Genomic DNA, 13,174 nt, shown 5'->3' with positions numbered 1-13,174 from the left:
CACCACAGTGTCCAACCTAACAAATCTCCAAATCGTTTTCTTTACAATAAAACTAAATGGTCATTCGCGTTCAAATAATCGCCAGCTCGTAACCTGTGACGGATCTCAGTCACTCTCGGTACAATACGAATGATCATCATTCGAATGTTAATCCGATTATGTATATCATTCGGATACAGAGAATCCGATTTTTAAAATCATGTGATTATGCCCAACAAGAACCAACAAGAATCTTGAACAAGATAAGGGAAACACACACCACGCAACCTAACAGGTGTTAGGATAGAGCTGCGAGTGCTAAGGAACAAAACTATTAAAATGTGTAGCGGCAAATTCAAAATGTATGTTCTGCGAACAATGTACCAATTCTCATTTTAAAGCAATGTAAAATCAATATCGCCCTAAAATAGCAAATTTCCTCTACCATGACATATATATCTGTCTGTGGGAAGAGATAAAGATTATATTAAGACAGAAAAAACAAACAAAGCGACTACTAAAAGAGCATGACACATTTTTATCTTGATTATTATTAAATGTATAGCAGCATACGAGATATCACGTGACAGTAGATGGCAATAGACTGTCTATAAAGTTAATTTCCTTTATTGACCTGAAGAAGACTCTGACTGAGTACAAAATAAACAACTTATTGAATCCTAACATACGACATAGCAAATGGAAGGGCAAGGTATAACGAATATATTAAGATAGAAAAAACAAACAAGGCTACTACCAAAAGAGCAATGAATAGCATCTTCGTTATTAATGAACACATGGCGACATCCAAGATATCATAGGACACTATGGATAAAATAGATTTACCATAAGACAAATTTTAATTCATTGACTTAAAGAAGGCCTCTGGTTGAGTGCAAAATAAACAACTGATCGAATCCTAAGATGCGACATAGCAAATGAAAGGGGAAGGTATAACGAATATATTAAGACAGAAAACACAAACAAGGCTACTACCAAAAGGGAAATACATAGCATTTTCGTTATTAATGAACGTATGGCGACATACGAGATATCATAGAACACTATTGATAAAAATAGATTTACCATAAGACCAATTTTAATTTATTGACTTAAAGAAGGCCTCTCGTTGAGTACAAAATAAACAACTGATCGAATCCTAAGATGCGACATAGCAAGTGAAAGGGAAGGAGATAACGATTATCAAACGTATAGTGACATAAGAGATATTACATGTCTGTCTGTCTGTCCGTAACGAAAACCCCAGCCCCTGCATTACATCATATATCCGTTGTTATTGGTCCAAGTGGAGCGTGTATGCGTTAAATAAAAGGAAAAGAGATAAAGATTATATTAAGATAGAAAAACAAACAAAAGCGACTACTAAAAGGGCACTACACTTTATCTTCGTTATTATTGAACGTATAGCGACATACGAGATATCACATGACAGTAGTTGACAATAGACACTCTTTTTAACGGTAATTTGCTTTATTGACATGAAAAAGACCGCTGACGGAGTACAAAATAAACAATTGATTGAACCCTAACATGCGACATAGCAAGTGAAAGATATAACGAATATATTAAAATAGAACAAACAAACAAGACTTCTGCCAAAAGGGCACTGCATAACATTTCGTTATTAAAGAACGTATAGCGGCATATGAGATATCACATGATAGTATCAATATATATAAATTGCTTATTCTGTCTGTCTGTCGTTTAAAAAAACTGTTTGGTTTTGGTTCTGAAAGGAGATTTGTTTTGTGAAACAACGTCTTCCAATTCTGGTTCCTCTTCAAAACTAATTTTTCGTTGAACCACCGTATGCTGCTGCGAATGTAGTTCGTTTTACTCCACGGTTGTTAGCTCCTGAGACTGTTCCTCGACAAGTTCGTACACATCTCTTTCATCCACCTCCAGATCCATGGATTTTCCAAGAGAAACAATCTCATACACCTCTCTCTACCACTGACACTTCGAGTTCCAGTCCTTCGCAGGCTCTTTCATCTACAGCTTCAGGCCACAGCTTCTTCCATGCAGAGGTTACGGTCCTTGTTGTAACACCTAGCCAGACCTGCTCAATAATTCTTAAGCATATTACTATATTAAAGTGGTCCTTCCAGAACTCTCGAAGGGTAAAGTTTGTGTTTTCAGTCACATCAAAGCAGCGCCGAAAAATGTGCTTGCTATACAACTTCTTAAAATTAGAAATCACTTGCTGATCCATTGGCTGCAAGATAGGAGTGGTGCTGGCTGGTAGGTAGAGAATCTTTATAAACTTGAACTCTTGGAGTAAATCATCTTAGAGATTTGGTGGGTGAGACGGGGCATTATCGAGGAAAGGAAAGATTTGCATGGGTAGGTTGTTTTGCTGTAGATATTTTTTAACAGAAGGGACAAACACCAGGTTTATTCACTCCACAAAGAATTTCCTGGTGACCCACGCCTTTGGATTTGCCCTCCACATAACTGGCAGTTTTTTTTTAAATCTTATGTGACTTAAAGGCTCTGGGGTTTTCTGAATGGTACACTAGAATAGGTTTGATTTTACAGTCGCCACTCGCATTGGCGCAAAGTAGTAGAGTTACTCTATTTTTCATAGGTTTGTGACCTGGCATCGTCTTCTCCTCTGTCGTTATATAAGTCATAATCGGCATCTTTTTCCAAAAAAGCCCTGTCTCGGTCCTTTTTTTAAAGTTGTCAAACCAGCCCCGACTGGCTTTGAACGAGTCTTCCGATTCATCATTTGTGGAAGTGTGTGGAATCTGCTACAGCAAATCTTCGTAAATCGCTCGTGTCTTCTCACATATGATGCTTTGTGTTAAGGCCCCCTTGAAGCTGCTTCTCTGTCAGTCACACCATTAGTAGTTTCTCCATCTTTTCATGGAGAGAAGATGGGAGTTTAGAAATTATTGTAACGCCCTTAGCTGGCATTATACCATTGATCACCTCCTTCCGTTTAAGTACAGTACATATCATTGATGTGGTATGCCCGTACGTCCTCGCCAAGTCAGTTACTCGTACACCTTGCTCATGTTTTTCACTGATTTCACGTTTTAGTTCAATAATCATCTTCTTTTTCGAACCCATGGTTGTAAAAATAAATGTAATATTGTAATGTACAAAAAGCACAAAACGCGAACCCAACTTATCAACAATACTTCGAAAATGAGGGAAACAAGCAAAGTAGACAGACTGAGGTCTATAGTAAAAATTTGCACAGTGTAAATTACACCGACATCGAGAGTGCAATATGATTAGTATTAGAATCCGAATTTTTGCAAAACGCGTCATTAGCATCGCACATTATCTTCATCTCTTTGTTTCCCATTTGGTATCTTTGTTTTTATTTTTACTTGCTTAAAACTCATCCAATATTATATTAAATATAAGAGATTAAATATTACAACTGGACTCCCTTGTCTGATTGCAGTTGTACTGATTATAGATTCTGTTGTTTCTATTTGAACTTTTACTTTGGTCCTGTTTCTTATATACATGTTTTCTGTTATTTTTACGATATCCAATGGTCAGTTGTACAGTATGTATATCGCATCCGATAGTCTTACTGTATCAAAGGCCTTTTCTAAATCGACAAAACATAGTTAGACTAGTTTATTTTATTCTGTATACTTCTCTGCTATTTGCCTATCTACAAAGATGGCACACCTTTACACGATGTTCTGCTTTCTGCTAGAGAAAACTTCTTCGTCTTACCAATCACTTTCGTCAGCTTCTTTGTTATTACTTTTATTAATAATTTCAAAATAGTACTTAACAAATTTATTTCTTTGTAATTATTTGGGTCGCATTTACACCTGTTGTAAAAAGAGAAATCATATCTTCCACTCTTGATGACCTTAACCCTTTATTAAATATTATGATTAACTGTTGTATCTGTATAAGCTATACTTCGCAATATTTTATTAGTTCATTTGCGATTCTATTATTTCTGGAAGCCTTTCTGGTTTTCAACTTATTTTATCTCATGACTCTATCATTTGCATTAATTCATTTGATGTTATTTCTGTCTAATATTATAATATTTGTCTAATTTATGTTGTTCGTTTTTCTTTATTGACGTGAATCACTTCTATTATATCCTTAATTTCTATTCTTTGTCCCTCTTATGACCTTTAACATCTCTTTTTGTTATTTACGGGATAAGTCGTCATTTGAAAAAAGAAGAACATATCGACTACGAAAGCGATGGTATAATAATATTTCATTTGGGTAGCAGGCACCGTCGAAGAAAAACAATTTTCCTATATTAAAAAAAGAAGAATTCTAATCAAAATTCAAGCCCTGGCTTGGTCGAGTCTGTTTTCTCCATCACCTTATCCCAATCTCCCTAAAATAGTCCTGCATATCATCAAGATATCTGAGTTTAGGTCGTCCCCTTCTTCTTCGTTTGTGATCTTGTCTTTTATTGTTACTCTTATTATTCGACTTCAGATTAAGAGTTCCATATTCTGCCCATCCTTGTGCTATTCTTCTTGATACCTCTCCTGTTTGTTTGTCCTTGCCTATTCTAATTTCATATCCAAGGTATATGGGTTTATCAACAAGTTCTACTTAATCTTTCTAAATTTTCAAATTGTTACTGGGCACAAGGTTCGTCATGTATTTTGTTTTGGGGATATTTAACTTTAAACTGATTTTGCTGCAGGCTCTTCCCAGTTTTTCTAGAATATACTTTTTTGAGATGAGGTGTGAAGTAGCTTCTAAAAACATAAAAATATACAGGGCGTTTCATTAAAAACAAGGATCATGGACTTTCGTCCCTAATAACACACGGACGTCCGTTTTGGTCCAAATGTTGTGATGTCAAACCACCATCGGATTAGATGGACATATACCGAAGCTAACTGGGCCTTCATTAAACGTCCATAAAACATAAAAAATAAGTCCGGTGAACTTGACAGACTTTTGGGATGTTTCTCGGAAGTCTATTTAATTGCTGAGGATGTACATTAGACGTCTAAAGCCATTATACAAAGTACTATAAATTGCGCCATCCTGTTCCTATTAAGAATGTATTTTGAGAATTAAAAAAAAAAAATTTAAGGAACTTACATTTATTATTACATATATTACAATTATTTATTTATTAATAACAGACGGGACAAACCCACAAACAATTATATAGCATTAAAAAAATATACAATATATAAAATACAATTATTTATATAAAGTATTATTTTGCATTTTAGCATTTCAGTGCTTCAAATAGTAACTAAAGCTATTGATCCATAAATTGAAAACAAATTATCTAAAGCAATTCACGATTATTCCACTAACAAGCTTAAAAATAAAGATTAACTTAAAGTTAACTCTTTTGGCAAGAAGAGAATCCAGATTCAAGAAATATATTGACCAGAATAAGAATATGATCTACATCACTTACAAGAACAGTAAGTCTCTCTAACTTTTCGATATATGCTTGGTAAAGGGAAAGATATTGATCGTATCTTGGAACCAGTTATTCTTCCATTTTGAACTGCAGCAGGTCCTATGCAGAAACTAAATGCAACCAAGCGTTTTAACGTAAAAAAGCTGAAAGACGAAAATATCAAAAACCAGTTAAAACAGGATATAACAAAAAAATTAGAAGATACTGAACAAAAATGGACACAAATAGAGAAGATAATAACGGAAACGACAGAAAAGACCTGAGGAAAAATAAACAAAGCAAACAGTAAAGATTGGTTCGATATGGACTGTAAAAGGGATTTAGAAGCCAGAAGAAAAGCTAAAATACAAATGAATATATTAAATACAACAGAAACGAGGAAAAGTTATGAAGCAGCAAAGAAAAAGGGAAATGAAGTTATAAGATATGGAAAATCATATGATAAACAAAGAGATTAAAATTTTTTTACCAAGATACCAAGAAGTCAATAAAGCTACGCTAATAGGTGACATACCAATAAAACTAGAGAGGTGGGCAGAAAACTTTGAAGAACTGCTGAATATAGAGGAAAAAACTAATAAAATACAATCACAAACCAGACCCGAGCAAAGCAATAATGAGGCCGAAATAAACGAACCATCAGATCAGGAGATAGAGGAACTAATAAAGCAGCTGAAGAATAACAAGAGTCCAGGAGAAAACGGTATAACAGCAGAAATATACAAGGAAGGTGGACAGCTAGTGCTCAAACGAATAACCTACTTAATAAAACGAATTTGGAAAAATGAGAAATTACCACAAGGCTGGAAAAATGCATACATATGTCCGATCCAAAAAAATGAAAATAAAAACCTATGCTAAAATTACAGAGGATTGCTTTATTATATGTAGCATATAAAATATTGGTTTTATCAATAGGAAACTGACTAACAAAATAAGAATCTGAAATAATAGGTGAATTTTAGGGAGGGTTTAGAAGAGGAAATATAATGAACATAATTTTATGTCATCTGCATATGCTAAGACTTCACAGTTAGTCAAGGATCTGATAGTATCATCAACAGAAACTGCACAGAGAAGAGGTCCCGAATGGGCACTTTGGGGCACTCGAGAGCTAGGAAAATATTCAGTTAAAGTAAAGCTCTTCAGTTTGACATACAAAGATCGGTCTTACACATAATTTTTCAACCCATAAAGAAGTTCGCCATACTCCAAAAAATTCCAAAAAGAAGTTGAACGACCTGGCAGGAAACCATACTGAGCGGTATGAAGTTATTCTCAGATTAACTATCAAAAAATCAGTCACTAAAGCGTCGAGAATTTTAGGAATAGCTGAAAGAATTGTAATATAATGAATTTGTGTATGGTCTCAACAAAGGCTCTCTTAAATTGTGATGGAAAGTGATCCTCAGTCGGAAGTATAATAAAAATAAGCCACAGAGGTAGGTGATAAAGAGAATACACAATTCCTTAAACACAAGTTAGATGTTCTATTTGGACCAGGACCTTTATTGGTATTAAGATACTGTGAGCATGCTAGAATGTCACAAATTTTAATAGTTTTACCCAAATTTAAATAAGATTTGAATGCAGATAAGAATGCAACTTCTACTTCTTCTTCTTCTAAAGGTGCCTTCTTAATCTTAATATTCTAGTGATGTTGGCAACCACATTGAACCATCTTATTCTATTCAAAGAAGCTCGAAATAGATCAGTTGACGTTAGACCAGTTCATTTCCTAAGACTCGCCAGCCAGGATATACATCTACGCCCAAGGCTGACATGCAACATACAAGTCAAATTTTATTAATTTCTTTTATTTCTGCATCCGTTTTCTCTTTAGGTATCTTCAAATATTTCATGATCCCGTTTTCTGTCTCCTTCTCTACGACAGTGCTGGTTTTTGAGTTTTTGCAAGCAGCATCTAAAAACAAAATTAATGTACATTCATACATTGAAAAAATTAATTTTAGATTTAGTTCCACATTCATAAGCTTAAATTTAAGAAACGTGACTTTCAAGGTGCTGATATTTTGATCCACCAATATAAAATACTTTATACTACTACACTACCAAGCTAGTCTTACGACCAAGTGTCACAGTTAATGAGTCTCACCTGAACTAGAAGAAGAATACCAACCCAATCACTAGTATTAATTTCTAATGACCAGATAAGCAGTTATTACATTTTGATATTTAAAAGCGAAAATAACAGTGTATAAATAAAATATACGGCTATGTCTACTATAACAAATATTCAGCTCATATCTCCATCTGTAGTTCTTGGAGCAACCTCATATCCAGACTTGAACATTTGTAGCGATGGTAAATTTCGCCATCTAAATTACATATATACAGTAAAGTACCACAACTGTAGCGAGTGACTCATGTTTTAATGGTATTTATAGGCCAGTAAAATTGGATGTTTACCCTTTACGAGAAAAATATTTTTGTTCCAGCAGAAGGAGAAAATTTAATTATTATTTAATAAACAAATAAGTAGATTAATGCGGAATCAGTTTAATCTCTTAAAAATTGACAAAAACCTTCTTCTTCTGACTGTTAAAAGAATATACGTTCAGATAGCAGAAATTTCTTTTTATATTAAATACCTCAATAATTTGACTGGTCTATTTTTATACTGTAAGTATAAAAATAGACCAGTAGAAAATAGACATTATATATAAAATAGAATGTAAGTAACTGTTCTAACAATGTTACTTTCAAATTAAATAATCCCATGTCATTAAATCTCATTTAACACTAGGAATTAAATTTAATCCTGGAATTAGTCATAAGTTTGTTAATTTAAACGGATAAAGGGTTTTTCCCAAAAAATATATTTAACAAGAATCAGTGTACTTAATCTAAGGCACCAAGAAAATAATTTTTATGACAATCAACTCGTTCTAAAATTCTGATTATTTTTTAAATATGACTCGTCGATTTCCTTTCCTCTCAGACAAGCAAAGGTCTACATTGAAAATATGACGCACTCGCTAAAATTTTGGTACTGCAGTATCAAACGCTCGCCAAAATTTCAAACCAAATTACCGAGCACAGTCAAAGTTTCAGTAGAAGAATTATACAATATACAATGCCAAGCAGATAGGGAAGAAGAGAATGCCAACTACCAGTACTATGAACCTGATTATTAAAATTTCCAAGATGTTCACGACACTCAAAACCAGAATAGGAAGAAGACGTAAATTTTCTAGAGGACCAAGCGAAGAAGCCGAAACATAATAGAACTCCATTCATTTTCTGATAAGAAGGAGATACCCTACGATCCTACCCTACCCTACAATTGAAATTCGAAGTCTCCTTTACGACTTCTAATCGATACAGGATCCACAAAATTATTTCTTAATCCAGAAATAGATTCTTCATATTTTTTGAATTACATAAAACACGAACCTTTCGTAGTTGCATAGATTTTTCGAATTATTTACAAAAATATTGGGTTGAAATTCCTTCATTTTCAAAATTTAATTCTGACAACCAGATGAAATTTTATCTGTTGAATTTTCACAAAACTTTTGATGGCCTTATTGGCCTCGACAATCTAAAACTCTTTGAAGCCCAATTAAACTTTCCTCAATCACTCCTGGTTATAAAAAAATTCTAAAATCCCAATAAATATTATGAAACAAATAAAACAAAATTTTATTCCTTCCAATTGGAACCAAATTCAACTAGCCAAGTCAAAATTTCATTAAAAGAAGAAAAGGGAACAATAATTATTCCCAGACAAATAAATTGTACAAGGCGTCGAAGTAGGAGAATCTCTTACCATCGCCGAAAACCACCTCGTCTGGACCGAAACTGCCAATTTAATCAAGTGGAGACCACTTGATTAAATCCACCATTAAAACCACCAAACACCAAAACGGAAATTAAGTGGAGAAACTATGTAGCAAATCGGGCATCCAATGGGCTATTGAGATATAAAATTGGACATATTTACCAGGAAAACTAAATGCGGGGCTATAAAACCCTGATCAGACCACTGCTTAGAAACCATAGTACATATAGGACAAAGTTAAAGATATGTTTCATCATATGTACGTGGCCACTTACGAGATAATGTAAATTCTTAAATGTACCTTAAATTGAGTTATGTTTACAAGTTACAAACCTCTTATAATCTTGGCTACATGTAATCCACAAGAGCTTTTTTTGATTTTTCCCTTGTCAACTATATTTTTCCTAAATTTTATCAGTTTCTTAAGACTCCTTTAATAAATTTGACAGTGGTACCTGCACGAATTTTGGAAAGCTCATTAACCTAAAATATAAATCAATTTGTAATGGTAATCTAACTACTACACATGCGCGCTTAATTATTTTAGCTTAACCCTTAGCTTCAAATGACTGTAAAATTCAAATTTTTATATCTTTATTGTATCGAAAATTTGAGACATGATATTTGAGATATGAGATCCTCAAGATAACGTTTATACCCAGCTTGCATTTTAAAATATCATTTTGGTTTTTCTTTAAATTTAGAAAAATACATCCGTAGTTTATGAGTCAATCAGTACCCAGAAATTGTTTTCAAATGCACCTGCTGTTTTTTATTTTTCTGAGGTTGTTTTTGGATTCTTAGGAAGCGTTGTTGTGTGTCTTTAGTGTGCTACTGGTCTTGATCGCTTGAAGTTTAGAGTTGATAGGGTGGTGTACAATAATTTATGAAAATTGTGAAAAGCAGAATAATAAGCACTTGCTTAAAAAATGAGTTCCAAGAGTGGACTTACAGATGAGAAATTACGAAAAATCATTGAAGACTAAGAACACAAAGAAGAATCAACCAATTTAGTAACCATCAGTTATATGCAGAGCTTTTAGTTGATGAAGAATTTCCTGAACACGAAAGTTATGTATCTGTGCCAGGCCCCACAAGATATGCTATTCAATGCATCCGTGACAATCCTATATCAGCAAAGAAATTGTTTGTTTTCACTGATGAAATACTCAAATTACTATTAGTGGACATTAACAGAGAATGTGGTCGCATATATAATGAAAACACATTTAAAGAAATATCACTCAAAGAGTTAAAAGCTTTTAAAGATAAATACTGTCATTACAGTTATAAAATAAACTAAACATTTTGCATATTTATTCAACATTTATTTCTTATGGCTGGTGTACATAAATGTGATGAGGAATCTTTGCAAGAACTTTAGAATATATTTGATGGTAGGCTTATTTTTAGAGCTACTATGTCTCTAAAAAGATTCTGTAACATCAGTCACTTTTTGTGATTTGATAACAACGAAAATATACCTATTCCATGGCAGTATGACAAGTTAGCTCCAATTAGACGTTGTTTTGATTAATTTGTAGCACAACTTCCCAAAATGTTCATTCCATACAAAGGCCTCTTTGTCGATGAACAACTTGTACCATTTAGGGGTTAATGTACCTTCAAACAGTATATTCCATGTGAAAAATATGGAATAAAAGTATGGCTTTTATCTGATGTCAAAACAGCTTATGTGTATTGTGTAGAAGAGTATACAGGCAAACCAGCCCCTACATCAGAGCCTAAGAGTAGTTTTACAACTGGTAAACGATTTGAAAATTTTGGGAGAAACATAACCACTGATGAATTTTTTTACTGACTATAATTTAGTGACAGAATCATTAAAAAGTAAACTAACACTAATTGGAACATTGTGAAAGAACAAAACTTTTATTCCAGTTGAATTTCAACCTAATAAAAGTAAAGAAGCCCTATAATCAATTTTTGGGTTTTAGAAGTATATGACTTTAGTTTCATATAGTCCAAAAAAGAGTAAATATGTTATCCTTTTGTCTTAGATGCATTTAGATGATAAGGTGTCATTTCAAGAATATAAAAACTCTGACATTGTTTTGGACTATAATAAAACCAAAGGAAGTGTAGATACAACAGACAAACTAGCATCAGCTTATACTTGCAAAAGAGGAACTAGAAGGTGGCCAGTATGCTTATTTTATAATATTTTAGATTTGATGCCAAGAGAAAAATGCTGAACTACTTGAATGGAGACAAACATTCCATAAAAAATCAAAATAAATTTACATGCAGTAGCTGAAACAGGTGGAAATATATGTAAAAGTCCAAAACATGGATGATGTAAAGACTGTGAATGGCAGAGACAGAAAATCCTGAACAAGATGTCAAGCAGTAAAGGGTTTATTTGTCCTGATCATTCAAACATTTTATGTAAAAGCTGCCTTGAATAAATATAATTTTGATTAAATATAAGGTTTTATTATTTTGAAATAAAATGTGAAATTTATCATAATTTAATTCATAATAAGTACAAGTTGTATTCACTGGGTCCACCTGTACCCATAGGCAAGGAGTCTAACATTTACTTCGGGATATTAGGAAGCATGAACTATCTAATAAAAAAAGTTATTATCACTGCTGACCACCGAAATTCTGAAAACCTGACATACACAAAATTGTTTATCAGTAACAGCATAAAACTTACAGATTGAAGTTTCTTTTCTGGACATTATAAAAAATTCCTCAAAATGGGTATCATTTGCTTCTGATCCTATTGGAAGGAAGATGTTTTCCCATATATTAATTCCCATTTCGCTGCTGTTGCTCTGTTCTTTAGGTGTCGTTGAGAAAGAAATATGTCTGACTTCGCCTCTAAGTTAGTCACCTTTCCTAAGATGTGTTTGAAATATTCTAAAAGGAAAAAAATGATATGAGATTAACATAAGTACCTAGATGTTTACAATTTTTCATACCTTCATTTTTTTTGTTTTTTGTTTCACAGGAACATTTACTCATTTCTTTTCCAGTGCTGTCAGTCATGATATAACTAAGATGATATAAGTTTCACATTTGATTCTTTTATTTCATATTTCCTCTTTGCCTGTTTTTACTTCTCTTGCACATATTTCTATAGAATCTACTAAATAACAGGAAGAATATAAATGGGAAATATAGTAGTATTTTACTTAAATTTTCGTCAGAAAATGTCTGATTTCCAAATATAAATTATGTATGTAGAATAAAATTAAAACTTGTGATGAATTACCTGTTCCTTTATTTAATTCGAATTAAGAATACTGTCGGAATAGCTGCTACTACGTCTTCAAAATTTAAGTCGGATGATAGTTGTGCCTTCTGAGACTTTTTGTGACAATACTATATACTAACTTACTAACTAAACTGTAATACTCTTCGAAATCGAAATTCGAAAAATTATTTGTTTGTTTATTATTCTAATACAAATAACTTCTTCTTCTTCTTCTTCGTTTAGCTTCTTGGCCTCAACGTTTTGGGTACTTGGCCAGCCTTCTGTTTGAACATAGATAAACAACATATAAATGGTTAACTATGGCAGAAACTAATCGTATAAACTATAAATGGGGTGGTTTTTCGCTTAACCAATTATGTTTCAGTTTTAAGGCGATACAAGAATCTTCGGTGACCTTTAACGACAGTTCAAGCTGAACATAGCCGCAAATGTCCTGAAAAAACCATGGAACAAAATATGTCCCTTAAAATAATTTCAATTTAGTGTCTAGAGCAAATTCAGAATTTCCTCCCTGAATTAGCTGGGCAAATTATCCCCTCGGATATTACCCAATAAAGGAAGAAGAAAAAGAAGAAAATATTTCGTTGGTTTAGCAGTGTTGGGATGTTTTTATAATGCATAATATGTTGTATGCTTCAAATATAAAGAGAGAAAACTTTTATAGTCGGTTCGCTATTCCCAGTCCGAACTGTATGGTGAATTTTTTATGCGAGCTTAGTTACGT

At 33.1% G+C, this 13,174-nt stretch overlaps 1 long non-coding RNA gene across 2 annotated transcripts; it reads right to left on the bottom strand.

The window, feature by feature from the left end:
• Nucleotides 1-5,053: 5,053 nt before the first annotated feature.
• Nucleotides 5,054-12,641, bottom strand: LOC140452002 (uncharacterized). Of its 2 annotated transcripts, none has more exons than XR_011952117.1 (5): nt 12,448-12,641; nt 12,155-12,321; nt 11,887-12,092; nt 9,537-9,686; nt 5,054-7,322 (listed from the first exon to the last, which is right to left on the bottom strand). It is a non-coding gene; the product is annotated as an uncharacterized lncRNA (long non-coding RNA). The 2 variants fall into 2 exon arrangements; XR_011952118.1 differs by having other exon boundaries at nt 12,155-12,318.
• Nucleotides 12,642-13,174: the final 533 nt, after the last annotated feature.

This window comes from Diabrotica undecimpunctata, chromosome 10 (assembly GCF_040954645.1).
Source record: "Diabrotica undecimpunctata isolate CICGRU chromosome 10, icDiaUnde3, whole genome shotgun sequence".
NCBI classification, from domain to species: domain Eukaryota; kingdom Metazoa; phylum Arthropoda; class Insecta; order Coleoptera; family Chrysomelidae; genus Diabrotica; species Diabrotica undecimpunctata.
Note: the sequence above shows the minus strand (reverse complement) of the source record. Positions and strands in the feature narration are given on the sequence as shown.